At 42.6% G+C, this 18,479-nt stretch overlaps 1 protein-coding gene across 3 annotated transcripts in view; it reads left to right on the top strand.

Moving 5' to 3' along the window:
- Positions 1–18,479, top strand: part of LOC126043100 (rho GTPase-activating protein 22-like) — an 86,254-nt gene that overhangs the window by 14,811 nt on the left and 52,964 nt on the right. Inside the window, exon 1 of one of the 3 annotated variants that reach the window (XM_049811021.1) lies at positions 17,586–17,612. The exons of the other annotated variants lie outside the window; for them this stretch is intronic. The gene's annotated coding sequence lies outside the window, so the exon portion shown is untranslated. Of the gene's footprint in view, positions 1–17,585; positions 17,613–18,479 lie in introns of those variants that run through there. 3 annotated transcript variants of the gene reach the window in all.

The following is an 18,479-nucleotide window of genomic DNA, read 5'->3' as shown; positions in this document are numbered from 1 at the left end:
AAAACTTGGGCAGCCATCAGGACCAGGTTGGGGTGGCGGATCCATCCCAGACAAGGCAGCCCTTACTGCCCAGGGTGAGCTGGCCAGCCTGCGAGACACAGGCAACCCTGGGCAAAACAGTTGTGTTTTGGCAAAATTACAGGCAACTTGAAGGAGTCTTACAATGGATGATGCTGGGCAGCCATAAGAGGAAGCAGTGTTCCCAGCCTGGCAATAATGCAAAATGCTGCATTTAAGCAAGAGTTGCATAGGAAAGTCAGGCAATGTCAGTTTTTAACCTCACTTCTCTTGCTCAGTGGATTACTATGATATGGCTGCTTAGGCTCGCTGGTCTGATCCAGAGCAATATTGTTGCCTGCTCCTTTTGTGGACACAGTTTTAGGAAAGGTGGCTGTCGCTGAGCAGTAGCTTCTGTAATGGCCCCTTGACCATGCGTAGTGGATAGGCAGTGTGTGACAGCATGTCTGTTGTGCACTGTCAGCTGCTGTACAGTGAGGCATCCTGTTAAATGTGCATCAAAATAGTAAAAGTCTGAAGTATTCTCAGCTAATATACTGCTCAGTGGTGCTCTAATTAGCATATCAAAAAAGATCTAAGGATGCAAGATGACTCCAGAAACTGTTCTCACACTGTTTGGCTGCAGCAGCCTGTTCAGAGCTCCTAAAAATAGCCACTTATGGATCAAAGCCATAAGTGCTAGGACTGAAAATGCAGACATGCTAGTGCTGTACTCTGAAACCACACTGTACACATATACTGCAGGAATGGGGAAGAAACAGCAAAGCAAAAAATCTAGATAAAGAGGAAATGTCTTGTTTCCCTTCTCCACCTCAACACCAGCAACATGCTGGTGTCCTGGGGAAGATCATCAAACTCTGTGAGGCAGTTCCAGAGTCTGAAATGCAAGAATAAGCTGCTATTAATGTTATTGCTCTTTCTGCCCACATTTACTGAGGGTCTAGCTTCTCCAGTGAGAGTGCATTAGTCTTCATTGCTGTAATGTTTGTATTGAATATCAGAAGCTTTTCCTACATTCATTGTGCATGTTGAGGGCCATTTTCATTCCACTTTCACTAACCTCCTGTCCCATGCATACAACTCCTAAATAAGAAAATGGAAAATCTAGAAGTAGTTTATAAAAACATAAAGCAAAAACGGGCATTTAGGAGAGTGCACTGTAAAAGAAACAGTTAACTTGAATTTCCGATGCTGCCCTGCACACTTTTGTCACAGGTACGGTGCTCAACAGACGAGTCAGTATAGCACTGCTAACTTGAGTAGAGCAATGCCACCTGGAAAGCTGAGCTTGTAGGGGGCTGCCTCTTTGATCTGCAAATTTACAGTCAGTCCTGGGTTTTGTGTCCCAAGCCTCATCCAAGTCCCATAGCAGCCTGTCTGTTCTGTGACACAGCAAGACATAGCTGGAGATTTATTGACAGCTTTGCATCCATTTAAAAAATTAGAGAAAATAGCTTTGGTTATGCAATTAGACATGCTCTCTTTCTGACAATGACTTCAGTAACCCATTTCCTAGGGTCATCTGTCCACTTTTACTCAACAGAGATATGCCCTCCTGTAAAATAGATTTAGGACTTTGATCATATTCTTGATGTCCCCTACTTTATTGCAACAATCCCCAAAAGGGACAAACCAGAACTAAGAGCAACAGGAATAGTTCCAGGTGTATGGATGGCTTTCATGCAGGAAGAAACTTCCTAGATCATGAGAAGAGATGATTGAGAGGTGGGTGCAACAGGAATAGTTCCAGGTGTATGGATGGCTTTCGTGCAGGAAGAAACTTCCTAGATCATGAGAAGAGATGATTGAGAGGTGGGTACAACAGAACTGGATATAACTCTGAACAGCATGGGCAAAACAAAAAGGAAATAATTAATTATTCAGGACTATTCATAACACAGCAGCTAGGATCACTTAAATTATCAGAATTCCTGTTTTTAAAATTAACAAAAGGAATTTTTTTCTTAACAGTTCACAATTAAATTGCAGCTCTCATTACCATAGACTATTACAGGAGCTAAAACCTAAACAGCTTCAGAATGGGATAGCAAGTCTGTTGGTAGCTGTTATATATGGCTGTAATGTACAGATGTGTATATACTATATACAACAGCAGAAAAACCTATTTTCTACTTGTACTTTTTCTGTGCCTTCTCCCTATACATCCAACTCTGATCTGACTGAATATGGCTATTCTTCTGTTTTATAGTTTTGTTTCTTTGTTTTAATTAAAGTCTTAAGTTTACATATGAGTTCTGAAATTTGTTTTAGCTTGCAGGATTGTGGGATGTGTGATACATCCTGAACTAAACCATTTGTTTACCACTGATACTGGGGGTTGCACTTGTGAATCAAGGTGATCCAAGCTGGGTCCAGTTTTCCAGTATTTTAGGTAAGCCCATGGGATCCAACTCTTTTGACCAAGTGCTATATAGCCTGAAATGTGTGAGGCTTTTGCATACCCCCTGCTTTGGTCCTTCCTCCATCCTGAGACTGCATCCCCCTCCCTCCCTGCCCTGGGGCTGCATTATATGCTTGACGTAAGCTATCGATGCCTTGTTATCAAATCTAATCAATAATGATTTTTCTGTCTAAATATTTAATTCTCAGTCTTTGAAGGAGTACTGTGGTAGAAAAACATCATTTTTGGCAGCTGTAGGGAGCAGTTGTTCCCACTTTAAAATAGAGATTCTCATGGTGCAGCTGGTGATTTATGGTGATGGGGGCTAAGCATGTTACTTGGGATGTTTGTGTGCAAGTGATTAGCAATAAATCATCTTAATCTGTTAGATAAGGATATTTGCACTGCCATTACTGGGTTTGAGAGTTAACATCTCAATCCCTGGCTCTTCAAATGTTTTTGAGTGTGTATCACTGCATTGGCTTCAGGTATGTTGGGATGGTTTTCTGCTATGCAGTGGGGGAGAGAAACTTGGAGGAGTCAGTGTGCAGTTTAAATCAAAATGGTGGTGAATTTACATAGTGCATCAAGCCTCGCATCTACCATATTCAATATGAAAGCTGGAGAGACTACATTTCACTCCCTATAGACAAACGAGTAAAGTAAGGTAATGCAAATTCAGAGTAGTCACACCTATGGGCTGTGGACCTGTGTACAGTAGAGGAGTGATGAAGATGCTGTGACAGTCCTTATCAATGTGGCTAGTGGTGTGAAATGTTTAGCTGGTGCATGTTGATGAATCAAAGCCGTTCAGAGCACAGAGGTGCAAATGTCTCCTGCTCTCCATCTCGTACTCCACTGGGAAAGGACATGTCTGAGCCCCCTGTAACAGTCAGCTGCAGCTGCAGGGCCCTTTCTGAACAGAGGGACTATTAGAGCTTAATGTAGATACCACTGAAAAAAAGTGAAAGATTTTTGTTCTTGTTGTTTGGGGCTTTCTATTTTATTTTTTATTTTTTTATTACTTGCCTACATTTTTTTTCCTAGGAAAGTAATGGTCTCAGGGGAGAAAATGTGGGGAAAGATAGTGGTTTAGGCTTCCTGAGGAAAATCAGACAGAGAAGTTCAAATTAGTTTTCAGCAAAGCAACAACAAAAAATTCATTTTGGGTCATCCCAAGACAATTTGCTGACTCCCAAACCAAATGTTTTTAGTTTATTTTTGCACTTACTGCTTTTGCCTAAGCTTTTCTTTTGCTGTAGATCAGCTTTTAGATCAGAAACATATTTATCAGGAAAAAATGTTGAAATACTTCATGCAAAATGTAATGTTTTGAGAGGTTTTAATTTAGGCCAAACCCATTTGTACAGAATTAAAAAACTGTTCCGATCTCCTTGAAATACAGCTTCCATTTCTTCTGGCTGTGTTCTGTTGTGGGAGATGCTTCTGTGGGTAGCAGTGTAGTTAAATTTCTCTAGCTGCACTGATCTGAAGCCAAATGTATGTTATACACTCCTAACTGGTCGAGGGGAGAACAGATGTGCTCTCTGGTCAACATAGCTGCCTTAGCAGACACTCTGCCAATGCAGTTAGCTATCAGTTACCTGTCTTCACATGAGGTTTTTGTTCAGTGTGAACTACAGGATGTGTTACAGTAGCAAATCTGCAGCTTTGTTAGCCTAAGCTGAAGGCATACTAGAATGATGCTTCAATCTGTATACTGATATATCTCTGGCATCACTGGAAAAGCTCCTAGTATAAGTCTAGCCCTGGAGCTCAGTTAACAGGCCTAAAGCTCTCAGCTGTGGTTGTACACAGGAAAGAAGTGGGGCCAGACCCTCAGCTGAGGATAAATTAAGCTTTGCTGACATCATTAGAGCTGATTGACTTCTACCAGCTGAGAATTTGGCCCAGTGTCTTGACTCTATTTCCACTCTGCACCTTGAAATACAGGCAGCTTTTGTTTGACTGAGTAGGCCTGTATTTTAGTTGGGACAATTACTGTTGTAATTGCCAGTTCTGAAGAGAAGGTGATTACCTGCTGTCAGCTCTGGTGGAGAGAAAGGGAAAACAAAGTTAACTGTCAAGTCACTGCTCTGAGGACGCACCATCCAAACAGAAGAAATCCTGGCCTCAGTGCAGGACTAAAGGGCTACAGGTCACAGGCAAGCAGCAGTGTAACCCGTAAAGAAAGCACATACGTTGTTTAGGAGTCTTACAGGGAACCTGCGCTGTTTCCATTTCCTCACATTTTTACATGAAAGAGAAGTTCTGTCTCAGTCTCTGCCCAGTGGAGGGATGTGAAAATAGAAATACTGAAGTATATAGTACCTTGGTACTTCAGCCTGATTGTAGCCTAGAATTCGGATTCCATTTGGAGCCAGTGAATTGCCAAGGCATATGTAACATGCTTGAATGAGCTTAACAAGATGATCAGGACTCTTTACCAGTGTGGCTTGCTTAGAGCAGTGCTCCCAACACCAGAGATACAGGAAGAAATTGTAATTAAAGGCAGCCTTGAAATTCAGTATGTGGCTGATTTGCATTTTACCATTTTATTCCTCTTTCCCCTTGCCCCTGTAAAAGCCTGGGGAGGTTTGCACGGTGAGACTGGCATTGCTGTGTTGCATTATGTATGCTTGAGGGACTGTGGAGTGGCAATTCAGTAATGAGGATGAAAATCAGAGCTTACTCTGGGGAGAAAAAGAAACTTTTCCCTTAACTGGTGCCTGGGGGCTTTCATCCTCTTGGTTGCACACATGGGGCAAGGTTGTGACCCTCTGTAACTAGCAGTGCTGGAAGGGATTGTCAGGGGATTGTACCCAGTGGTTCTGGGGCTGCTGGTAAGGATACCCCACAGAAGCTGCGCTGCTAGCTTATGTTGCATGTGCAGTCTTTCTGTTTGGCTCCCATCTTTCTGTCCTTGTCTTAATTTTCATTATCCTGTTTGTGGTGGAGAGGACAGGTGTCTGCTAAACTTTTTTGCTAGTAGGACTAGAAGCAAAATTGCACCTATTTCCTGTGCTGAGGATATAAGGAAAGGCTCCTTCCCTGCTCTCATAATGCTTGCAGGTTTACAGTGATTTATTCTGTCCCCTATGTGTCACTAAAAGTCACACTTTGCACTTAGTTCCAGGAGTAAAAATGTGTTACTGAATCAGTTTGCTGTATCAGTATCTTTTAGCTAGGCACTGTAGCCTTACCACTTTGTCCTGTTCTGCTACGTTAGTGCTATAGGTACATTTCTGTCCTCATTTTGGTTTGGGTACCTACATAATTTCATTTATTTAATTTCCAAAGTGAATTAAGAAAAATGTAACAAGGCTGTGGTGTTTCCCATTCAGAAATATGTAGGCCTGAATTCATATGCTCTGTCTCTTAAGGGAAAATACATAATAAGCCCTAATTCTGAATACTATGATTATGTAAAACTTGTCCCTTCCAGTAATAAAAAGTAAGTCTCTTACTGCTTGTGGACTTAAAATAAAGATACAAGTAGGATCTGTAAAAGCTCAGAATACAGAAGATAAATAAATGAAAAATTCCCATTGGTTGGAAGCCAGTCTCCCGATTTTGGTGGGGTGACCTGAAATTTGTGAATGCCTGGAGTGGCAATGATTCAGAAGCCAGATTGTGTGCAGGCTGGTTGACAAACAAAAGTCACTGTTACTTTAGAAACATGTCATTTAAAAAACAATTAAGATAAAAATGCCTTCTGGAAGCTATCAGTGGACTTCACACTGCATGATAATCTTCTATGTCAAGTGGCTTTTCAGCACATCACCCTCTTCAGCTTAGGGAGTTTAGAAGGGTCCTGGTAAGCAGAATAAAGAAATAGAGAGACATACTAGGGAAATAGCATCTCTTCCCCTCCCACCTCCTACCCTGCTAAACAAAAAAAAAAAAAGTAGGCCAAATTCTGTAGCCTTTATGCAGGGAAAGTCCCATCAACTTCAGTGGGAGACTTGGCTCAGGGAGAAGTATGGGAGCCAGGCCAAAGTTTGCATTCTGGTTTTTAGGAAGTTAATATCACATGTTCACAGACTAATGCCACAGAGCTTTGCAAAGGTGGTCGGTGGAGAAGTGACATGCCTCTAACTCAGTGGACTTCTGGCATTTAATTCCTGCAAACTCCAGTCTTTGTGAAAATCTTTTCTTCATTGGAACATGTTTGCTTGAATGTGATGGCAGGAATACAGCCAGCGGTGCTTGAATATACCCATAGTGTAGGCATAAATTAAACCCCATTCTTGCTATGGGACAGATAAGCATGAAGGATCTTAGTGTTCTGCAGATGAATCATACTTAGCTCATCAGTGAGTGCCTTGATTTAATGAAGCCATAGTATGTTAATGTTAACACTGAAAAAAAAGCTGTAAAGTTACAGGCAACCATGCTAACTAGCTACAAGCATTTAAAAGCCCGGGCATGAGCTCCTACTTGGCTATTCTGGCCATAATTAATGATGACAAGTATGTTGGAAAAATAATTACTTTGCTTGCTTTGAAAGACAATTACTTGCTCGAGGCAAGTGAGGGGGTGGGATTTATGTGGTTGTAATAAGCATATGTAGATGGCATCTTCCCAGAAGAATATTGTAGCCACAGGATCTTTTTAATTGACCTGAGATTCCTTTGTTCTGCAGGTACAATTTATGTATGTGGTCACAGACTAAAATGACCCTACTTGTTTTAGGGTAGGCTGAGTTCTAAACTGCTGAAAGGAAAAAAGGCTGCTTTTATCAGCCCAATCAGCAGCAGATGGAAATCTCTCCTGGTCACTTTGGGTGGAGAGAGAAATCTTTTAAAATGGGTACCCTGAGTGCATGCTTTCTCCATCTGATAAAATAGAAGTTGGGGGTATGGCAGCAGGCTGGGCTGCGTATTACTGCAGTCATCTTGTATCCCTCCTGTGTCAGGGCTTGTATAGCACAGCAGCTTTTGCCTGGCACATGGCCATGCCATCCTCTGACAGCCACCTGCCTGCTCATTTACCATGTTGGGCTGCAGAGCCTTGGCCCTTTTCCAGCCCAGACATGGTGGTGGAGTTAGGGAAGGAGTGCCTGCTTCTCCGTTGCCTGCCACTCTAGAGCATCATGTTACTGGGTGATGGAGGGCAACTGCTCCACCTCCACTCCTCCTTCCCACCAGTCACTGGCATCCCCTGCATTCAAGGGCTATAAGAGCCATGTAGGCTTATCACATCAGCTGTGATCAGTTGCTTTAACAGTAAGGTAGAGTCTCACTGCCTTTTTCTCTGAGTTTCATGCTGACTTTGCCCAGGTGGGAAATAACAGCAGAAAGTCCCGCAAGGCTGTAATTCAGTGGAAAATTCCAACATGTGGCCACAACTAAGGACCTTTAATAGAAAGCAGTATTTTTCATGTCTGTTGTCAGTCACTCCACTGTTCCTCTAAGGTGGTAAAATCCTCTTGGGCCACAAGAGAAGAGAAGGGGAACCAAAATACTATATGCTGATCACTTACGTACATTCAGAAAAATCTCCCTCTTAATCCCTTTTGTAATCTTGTGGTGATTGTACAGAAGTCATGATCTGTTTCTCCAATTCTCATCTGTAAGATGAGGAAGATGATGCTGACTTTCTTAGTAAAGCATTTTGAAACCTGATACTGAACCTTGTTACAGAAAATGCAGTATTAAGAGTCATAGGTGCTCTTCTCTGCACTAGCCAGCCTGCTGCTAAGGGCAAAGATTGTGCTCTATGAACTCTGCAGTCAGTTTCTGTTTGTGAACTGCAATCTGAAGTTGGGGGAAGGAGGAGAATCAGAAGAGGAGGGACCCGATAACTATATGTTAATGTGTTTTTGGAGTGATGATAGAAAAATATTTAGATTTCTTGCAGTCCTGCTTGTATCTAGTCCTTTCTAAAAACACTACTAAAGGAAGCGGACTGAAAGCTTGCTGAATGATAACATTTAAGTGTTTTGATCCAATTCAGTCTACTCTTGGTGTCTGCAGATTTTTGTCAGGATAGAAATTTTCACCTGATCTCTGTCTGTTTGGAGGGCTGACTAAAAAAAGCTATGCCTGAGCAACAGAAAAAATACTAAAGGATAAAGAATAAACAGTTCCCCCATGACGAAGATACAAGGTCTTAGAGATCCTCAACGTAGGTTGTGATGGTAGGAGGTGGGGAGTGAAAGAGAAGGAGCCTGTGTTTCATTGCCCTGGATGAGAGAGACAAATGTTTGTTTGTGTAAGTTCAAAGTTATCACTGGAAATTGCAAGTCTAACAGGAGGGCAACCTCTGCTTTTAGCTCAAAGGGCAGAATGAGTTGGAAATGAGGCAGAATATAGGGATACTGGAGTTAAAAGCAGTAGGGTTTTGTGCAAGGTCATTAAAGGGCCAGATTCTTGGGCAGCTGGAAGGCATTACTGCATTAGTCTAAATTTGACCCTGTGTTAAACTGGCAGAGAAGGGAATTCCCTTGTAGTGCTGGGTTTTACTGGCTATTTCTTTTTTTTTTTTTTTAATTTACTGTGAGCAAAAAGGCAGACTGATTTCGGCAGAAACTCCTGCCTGGTGTGTCACTGTGTGTGGGGGCATATCTGCTCACAAGAGGAAGTTGGAGGATAAAGGGGATGTTACAAGGGCTGTTTGGGCATGACATCTTTTCCCATGTACCACACAGTGACAGCAGGAGGAAGTGTCATGAGGTTCAGGGATGAACTCAGAGTTTGTCCTGACTGCTGAGTTTCTCTTTCAAAATAACCAGCTTCTAGTGTAAATCTTTGTTTGGGGTCTTCTGGAAGGAATTAGCAGTGACGGAAAGTGCTCACTTCACCCAAAAGTTTCCAGTTATCTGTGGAAGGATTTGTGAGGCCATAAATTGTGTTAGATCTGGGAGAAAGTTTGAGCTGTCTTTGATGAGGTAAGATTAGGATCAGGCATTAATTCCAGATTAAAAATGGTGTAGATAGGTTTTGCTAGGCCAGTTCCTTCCATACTCACACATAGTGGTGTCCCCCAGTCTTTGGGGGAGACATGTGTGCCAGTCTGATCATGGATGGAACAGATGTAGTAGGTACATGCACATTAATGTGTGCAAGATTCTTCCAGCTTCTGAAGCAGATGGTACTGGGCCATCTTCAAGGGCAGTGCAGTAACTAGCTTGGCCGCCCATTCCAAGATCATGTGAATTCCCCAAATCCAATCCACAGCCTGCAGTGGTTCACAGGTGGCAATTGCCTGTGTCACTGACTCATATGGACTCTCTTCTCACCTCTTTCCTTTCTATTGTTCCTCTCTGCTCCATATGTGCTTAAGTACCCTTCTGCTCAAACAGGTTAATGTGATTAAGTTAATCAGAGATTAGGTTGAAGTTTGCTATGGAAGAATTGTTTGTGTGTCTGAAAGCTTGCCAGCTGATTTACAAGCTGTCAGTGATAGAGCAGAGACTTGTTTTGGTTTTGTATGGTGGTACAGATACAGGAACAGTGGCACCCTATTGAGCATTGCAGGATTTATGAATACTAAACTATGGTGAATTTTTTCAGATTGCATGCTGAATGGATTTACCTTGAGCATGAAAGGTGGCTTTCCTAAAAAAAAATAAATATATATTTGTGCACTGACAACAAATGATTCAAGAAAAGGCCCTGCTATTAGCTTTCTACCTTGCGGAGCACACCGCTAGTTTATACAGTCTTCATTATAGAATTGTGTAGTCTTTTACTTCATAAGAATAGTACGAGTTTCATTTGGATCACTTAGTTTGCTAGTCTACAAAGCTGACTTCAAATCCAGCCAGTCAATAGGTTATTGGTTGTAGGTTATAGATGTTCTCGCTTTCAGGTAACTGCCTACTTGCACCTCAGTGCAGTGATGACTTGGCAGTATCCCAAAGGCTGGAAGCAGTAAAAACGAAGAGCTAAAGCACCCGTGGAAGTATAGATCTTTTGCTTTTACGTGTTTTCCATTACAAGTCCATAAGCTTATAAAAGAGTGAGTCCCATCTTCTAGTCATTACACATGGGAAGACTTGAGGCATAGAGAAACTGATGTGCCCAAGATTGCATAGTCAAATTTCTGGCATTGCCCTTTATATTCCAAGGAGTGAGGGTTGAGGTGTTACCTGCCCAAGCAATATGCTGTGGTTGAGTGAATTAGAGGTAGAAAACTAGGAGGAAGCATATGTGGATAAATGTTATTGCCATTAAATGTACTGTCCCAACTTTATGGAATTACAAAGGATATGAAGTCTGTACAAAACTGTCTTAAGTTTTCCAGAGAGGCAGCAGAATCAACAAGAATAGGGCTGATTTCCATATCAGCTCATCTTGGCTGAATAAAAGCAAGAGATTTTTAGGTGGCCTTTGGTCTTAAAAGCAGCATGGCAGAGTGAGGGAAAATAAACAGCCGTAATCACGGAGGGCAAAGCAATGGGGTTAAGCACTGGTTCTTTTAGTACCTACTACCCAAAAGCCTCAAAGATTTTTACAAATACAAGCATGGCCATATCGTCACCCCATTTGAAAGACAGGGAAACTGAGGCATAGGGTAGTGGGATGACTGTCTGGAATAAAAGGCTTCCTTTTTTCCAGAAGTGCCTAAGAAGAAAATGAGGGGATAGCCCAATGACTTGACGTAAGAGGTTTATAGTGATACAGTTTCTACTCTAGGCAAGAACTGGTTAATAGAATCAGGTTTTTTACATTATCCAAACCTGATGTGTTTTCTTCTTCCCTTCTCAACATATTGCTAGTTGCTGTGGCAGCTGAGTAATGCAGAAGTTCTGCCTGAAAAAAATGTTTCCTCTTTATATGATACTGTACATATTGTCATGGAAATTGTCCTCATTTCCCCCGAGCACACTTTAAATAACTCAGAACAGCAGTGCTAATGAGCAGAAAGATATCTGCAATCCCCACCGTGCAACTTGACATACTTTATCCCACTCTGAATTCCCTTTGCTCATCATTGAGCATTTTAAAGATCTGGTATAATAATTTGCTTTCTCTCTTTGGTCCAGTCATTTTGCTTTCAGCACTTGGTAATAAAAGGTCAGCTTTGGCTGAAACCTTAGTGTTGCAGCCATGCCATTTTTTACTGCCAAATATCTTAAGAAAAGCAAGTGTCTCCGAAAGGGTAAGTCACGATATTTTTGGTGTGTTTAGTGTTGTCTGTTTTGCTTTAAATCACAGTAAAGAATTTATTTTGAATTAACAAGCAGTGGGAATGGATCTATTCGTACTGCTGGTTGGTTAGCACGGGGGGGGGGGGGGTGTTAATGCTGTGTGCATTTTTGGTTCAAGATACAGTGTATGTTATTATCTCACATTTTACATTCAGTAAAGCCGACTAAGCGAGAGAATGTTTAACCCTTTAAACACGGAACATATGTTTTGCACAGGGATGGAATCCCTAATACAGAACAAAACAGCAACAGAATGACTGTGTATATTCGTTTTCCAGATAAGTTTAGGTAGGTAGCTGAGTAATGGTCTAGTATTTTTGTTTCTTTTGTCTGAAAGGAACATTTTAAAAAAATCTGCACTGAAATAATAACTTAAAATAAATCATACCAAGTGACAGAAAATCATATTTCCTCTTAGCATCTTTCCTACGTAGTGTTACCTGAGTGCATGATTCCACGTAGATTTTCATCTCACCATTGTAAGGTTTGCTTTGAGAATGGCTGTGTGGGCTTTTCCAGGAAATGCAATTGTTCTACCTCCAGGTAGATGTAAAACTCTTAATGAGAGTAGTTTGCCTCTAGTGTTATAAAAATTGACAACATAATAAACTCCTAATAGAGAAACACATTACTTGTATTTTTCTTGTTCCATTGCATGTGTCTTTATTGTGACATTTGTTATCTAGCCAACAGTCCAGATGTGGGTTTTTCATAAAGGCAAATGGCAGTGATTTCTTGTTGCTGGGACATGCATCAATTCCAGGAGATCTAAGGAATCTGACTTGCTTACTTGGCTAAGCATTATATATGCATTTTCCAAACTCCTTGTTTGAGTATGAATTGTTTCTAAGGCATAGCTAAAAGGTAGAACTGGATAGGTTTTCATCACAGGTTTAAAGTTGAAGAAAAGGTTTTGAAGAAATGGAAATTTGCTTTCTTTAACCTACCTTTGTGTTTCCTACTGGGTTCCTATTTTAGAAGGGGATTGCACAACAAGAACTAGCAGTTGGGGTGTGAGAACTGAGTTAAGCTGACCTGTAGCTGCTGGTACCAATTTTTTTGTATTTTGTTGAGCAAAATGTGTGTGCATGTACACAGATTTACACAATCATTCAGGAATTCTTAAGGATACAGTCATGTTAGCAAAGTTTTTATTAGAAAGAAGGAGAAAAGATTTTAATTGAAATCTTTATTTGGCTTTGCTAAGTTCTATTTTTAGAGTTGTATGTGTGTACACATATATGCCACTTTACAAGGGGGCGTAGAACAATTTTTGCTCCTTTGTTTTGCTCATCTGCTAGGGGCACTCAGCTGACCAGTGCTTCTTTCCCTTAGACGGACACTAAGGAAAGGTGCCTGCCTTACTTCCGTCTGTGGAAGGCATTGCAGGAAAGGGCTGGTGGTACAGCCAGGAAAGGTAAGGCTATTCTGACAGGTGCACCTGAAGATAAACTTGCCAAGCCCTGATGCCTGCTACAAGAGCAGGCTGTGTGCATCCTGCTCAATACCTGCCCCTCTGTGGCAAGAAGCTGTGATTTATTAGATGCACAGCGGCCACTTTAGGATTGGAGCCCAGCTTTAGACATCCAGCATGGGTCAGTGTGACCCTCTAAAGGTTACAGATTGAAGGTGGGGAGCAGTCGCTCACTGCTCAATCCTTTGCCTAGTCAGCTGATCCTTGTTGCTGCCTTGCTATGATTTGGCATTCCCACTTGTGGGGGCAGATGCTGTGCTGGCATGGGAGAGGGCTAAGCCTCCAGAAGCAGCAGGCAGGGGCAGGAGCTGTGGCTGTAGGCCTAGACTCGGTGGTGCTGCATCTGCTGGGAGGCACTGTTGGTGCCACAGTGCAGTGGCTGTGATTTGCCTAGCCCTAGGGCTCAGCCTTGCAAGAAAGTCTTGCGTGCGTAGGAAGGCAGTGAGGAACTGGGAGCAGTAGCTTGGTGCAAAGCCTATGCAAGCAAGAGGGGGCTATGAAGTGACCATTTAAGACCAGAATCAACATAAGCATAATCTGGGCCTTTAAGAGATGACTGAGGAAAGCTCAGCCAACAGCAAGCAGTTGTATTCTTAGTGAGTCACTACCAGTGTGAAAATTTTCAGCTGACTGAACACTCCAAATAGCTTTTCCCTAAAAGCATCTTGGTGTGCCAAAGAGGGTAGAGGGTGTTGCCTCTCTGAGCCTGCTTCTGCCAAAATATATCTGATCTGTGAAATCCATCTAGCTGTCCAGAATACCTCCTGCTTCAGGCACACTAGCAGGGTAGGGATCCTGCTTCCCTCTGGTGCCTATTCTGCTCTGTGCTAACCTTTGTCCTCTTGCTTCCAGGACATTCTGGGAAGGGAAGTGCCAAAGCTTGAAGGGAGAACCTATGCATTTGAGTGGGGAGTGCTGAGGTAGCTGGGCATCTCCACGAGCTGTTTAACATCAGCCTGTCGCTAATCTTGCTTTGCAGAATCTGGACTCCTGCCAGTTTTTGAACCACTTTCCATGCAGTTACTTGAGGCAATCCCTTCTAGCTCCCTTCCAGAAAGCACTTCATTTGCAGAGGTTTTTACTGTGGTCTGAGTAAGGAGATCCTTCCCAGTAAGTAAATGTGGTCATTAAAAGGCATTAGATTACAGAGTGTCCTAGGCATAGCATGAAAAGTGCAGTTGCATAAAAACTATAGTAGCCACAGGCTCCAAGGGATCTGTCCTTGCTGTTCTCCTCTGTGTCTCTGAACAGGGAAAGAGCAAGCTAGCAAGAGCAGTGAGGTTTGTGTATGATCTCCTTCCTACAGGTTCAGATGGCCTAGGGACAGGAGCTGGGCTGTGGACAAGTTCCTGGCCAGAAATAGTGGTCACATGGGAAAGAAAAGTCCCAGGTAAACATTCCTGATGCAGCCTGAGAGGGAACTTGTCCAGATTAGTGCAGGAAGTGGCCAGCAGAGCTGGGAACTGGGACCTGATTCTCCAAAGTCTTACAGCCTGAAATCCCAGGCAGTGCAGGGTTTTGCCTCTTAGCGTTTTGGACAATGTACCGAGTTGTAGCTGAATCCTGTTTCTCCCCAGCTGAGCTTTATTCTCACCGTGCTCCATTTTATCTTCTCACTAGTATTCTAGGCCAGGCAACACTGCATTTTGGATTAATTCTCTATTTGGTTTTGTAAGGGTTGAGAGAGCTTCCAGACACCCCTGAAATGAAACAGCTGAGCTGAAGTACAATGTTCTCTCTTGCTGTACATCCTTTGCTTTGCAGACTGTTGTGCCTATGGAGATTTCCTGCAGGTCTCATTTGGTGATGTATCCTCAGCCTACTCTTACCCTCTGGTAAAACCTACAGCAGATTCTGGAAGATACAAGTAAAGGCTCCTTTATTTCTCCTATTACCAGTGTTAAGCACCATCAAATTGCTATCAGTTACACTCCCCCCCACCCCCAGCTTAAGTAAAGCATCAAAACAATGAAGAACATTTACCAACCTCTGCAGTCTGTTGTTAAAACCCACTGTTCTCTCATATGACTTCCTACAATAAAATTTCTGTTTTCCTTTGGCCATTCACTGAGCACTAGCTCAACACTACTCAAAATTGGGCTATAAAATGTCATACAGTCAGAATTGTCTCTGATCTGGCAAGTCACCATTGGTTTTTCACCTGCTCCTTGATTTCTAGTGGGGAAAAAGAAAGTTTCAGCTCCAGCAAAGCCTTTTCCTCTTTAATACAAAAAAAATTAATAATGAAAGTTTTATTGCCAAGTGGTCCTTACTTTGCTGCAGCTGTAGATTTACAGGACTTCAAAGCTGGATGATTAAGGCACAGTTTTAGTTTGTAGCCAGGCAAGCCAAACAATCTCAGCTTCAAAGGAGGGGGGTGTTCTTTAATGTTGTGGGCTCACTCTTTGTGTTCAGCAAACAGAGCTGCTGGGGAAAATGCCATGTGCAGCAGACAAGTGATGTGGCTGCCACTCCTGGGAGGGAGTCTGTTAGCTGCTGCCTGAGAAGAGCAGCCCACACCCAGCAACCTCAAGATATCTGATGGCTGCTGACTAGGTCATTTTTACATGATGTTGACCTATGAGACTTTCAGTGTCTGCTTTTAGTATGCTCAGAGCTTCTGTCTGTGTGGACCTCCAGGGCTGGTCATGCTAAAGGCAGGATTTGGTCCTGAGCTCTGTTGCCTCTCCTGCTCCTTTCTGTCTGCGCCTGATTGTTTTCCTACTCTGACGTGCTCACAGGGTGCATGGTTCTATATGCATTAGGGAAGTTGAGAGAGGCTACCTCAGTGAAAGGAAGCATCCAATCCATACAACACTGTGGTTTGAGGAGAATAAAGGCCAGGACTGGAGATGAAGATGCTCTGCGCCTATGACAGTCGTGTTCAAAAGGGGCAATTGTGATTTTGTTCTTATGTTAACACTTTGTCCAGTTAACCATACATCACTAGTTAAATCTAGCAGGGAGGGAAGAGGAGCTGGATAGCTCCCTCATTAGATGGACCTAGGAATTGAGGTGGTGTGTTGCTTTACTTCGAGCTCTGAAGCCCAGACAGTGTGACCTGACCCTTTGTGTTTTATTAAACTCCTTATCCACATACCTAGTGGATGCTCCAGTGTAGAAAATAAAACAAAAGCTTCATGATGAGGCAGAAAAGGGGGCTGGATAACTATGTTACCCCTTGAACTGGTGAGAGTGTTATTTTCCAGGACTGTTTCCTTGACTAGAAATCAATCTTACAAACCCCTGCAAAAGAAATTAGTGCCATAGCTTTCAGTTGCAGCAAGGTACAAACATGTTGCAGTGAGGTGTCTGGGATCAAAGCAAGGCATTTGAGTAGAGGATGAGCCCACAGGCAGTCTGGATCCTGGCTGTATACTCTGCTGCTTTGAGCGGTTGGAGACTCCAGCAAACAGTGTGCTGGACTCCATGGGCCTGGAGATATGAAAGGAGCTGGCAGGGCACCACAGAGACATGTCTGTCATTCAACAAATGACTTGAAAAGCCATGTGGCTCTGGTGCAAATTTCTCTCATCAGTATTAAAATCTGAGTGGAACTGGGGCTTTATCCAACCACTATCTAGGCTTTTGTGGGATCCAGGACACTCTCCACAGGGCTCTGGGATTCAGCAGCCAGAGAGGCCAGCGCTGCCAAGAAGCGTAGTGCTCGAGAGACAGAGATGGCCAACACACTGCTGTGCCTTTCAATGAGCCATGCGTATGCTGCTGAGAGAGTGGTGACTTCAGCTCGCCGGTTAAACCTCTCCAAATAGAGGAGGTGCCAGGCAACCACGGGGGCTGCCAAGCAAAGGAACAGCTTTTTGAGACGCAATACGCTCCTATTTCTAATGTGGCCTTCCCGTTTTGAGAGCACTGCTTTGGTAAGAAAGTGGCCTGCTTTCTCTCCTGTGCTGGGGGAACATCTTCATGCTGTTCAGCTTGTTCTCTCTCATTCTTTGCTTTCTAGGGCAGGCACTGCCTTTGCAGTTGCACACGACTGGCCTTCCAACCAGTATTGCTTGCTTTATGAGAATCAATGTTTGATTAATACAGGGTGCCTGGATGTGGTAGTTCTGTTTTTCTTTCCTGGCTCTGCTAGTTGCTAGTCGGTATCATACTGGAAATCATTGAGTGTCTTTGTATCTCAGTTCTCCACTGGTATGTAGGGAATTTCTCCCTATGGAACTTGAAGGCTTTTTTTTTTTTTTTTTTTTTTTTTCCTTTTTAATGCAGCGAAAGCATTTCCCCATTGATGCACAATATAACCTTGGAAAGTAATTTTAACCTCTCTGTGCCTGTTCCCCCAAACCACTAATGTTTAGTTCTATGTGACAAGCATATTCCAGCAATGGAGCATCTTTTTTGAGTTCTTTTAATTTATTTGTTCATAGCTAAAGCATAGTCTGAAATCAATTTTGCTTGCATATACTTGTCATAAGATCATTTTGCAGTTACTGTGGTTGTGACTATTCCTTACCTGAAAAAGGCAGTCTGAGCTGTGTTGGACATTTTTAATTGGACAGAGAAGTAACAGAACTGGACTGGATGAAGCTGATCTTAGGGTAAGTCTTTTTACCTTCTGCTGCCTCCTTAGAATCAGCCTTCGCTCATATTTAGACTCTAACATGGACAGGATTAGAATATCTGCAAACAGGAGCATTTAAGGCTTTTAAGGCATTAAGATGTTTGACTATGCATTTGCATATATGCTCACTCCTTATGATCATTTTTATGTAATGGTTTCATGCCTAGGTACCCTGATCATCTAACTTAAATTACACAAGGCAAGACAACTATTAAATCTCCTTTCTGGAAGGCTGGATGGAGGAGCTGTGTCTGGCAAGTGGCTTGCAGATTTGCTTCATAGACTATAGATTGAGTTCTCTCTTAAAGAAAGTTAACTGACAGAGATCAGACTTTCAAGGCAATAGTTTACTGTTGTGTTGGGTTCTTGCTTTCACACTGTAGACCATTTAAATAAAAATAATGGTAAAAGGTGACATTCTGCGTCTTTAATGCTAGGATAGTAAAACAGGCTGCAGTCACAAGCCATGCAAGCTTCTAGCTCTGTCATTTTTTTCCCTCGCCTTAGATTTGTATGCCCTTTTAGGGACTTTCAAACTTACCTGATTGTTGTCAGTAAAAAATGGGGAAGGGAGGAGGAGGCGGCACTTCCCATGCTCCCCTGATTCCCTGTTACCTGACTGGGGCTCAGACAAATCATAAAGCCATCAGTGATTCCCCCGCCCCAACCTTGCAGACCATTAACCCAAATGGTTCTTCCATTTCCAAACCTTGTCCTCCCCAGCTTCCTGTGTACCACAGCTTCACTGCAGATATATAATTCATTATCTGGAAAGCTGCTGTTTTAATGTAATATTAAACAGGCAGCAGCTCAGCAGGTGTCCCCAAGGTAAGGAAGGCAGCAT

Source organism: Accipiter gentilis, chromosome 9 (genome assembly GCF_929443795.1).
Source record: "Accipiter gentilis chromosome 9, bAccGen1.1, whole genome shotgun sequence".
Lineage (NCBI taxonomy): Eukaryota > Metazoa > Chordata > Aves > Accipitriformes > Accipitridae > Astur > Astur gentilis.
The sequence above is the reverse complement of the archived record's forward strand: the minus strand, read 5'-3'. Positions and strand labels throughout refer to the sequence as shown.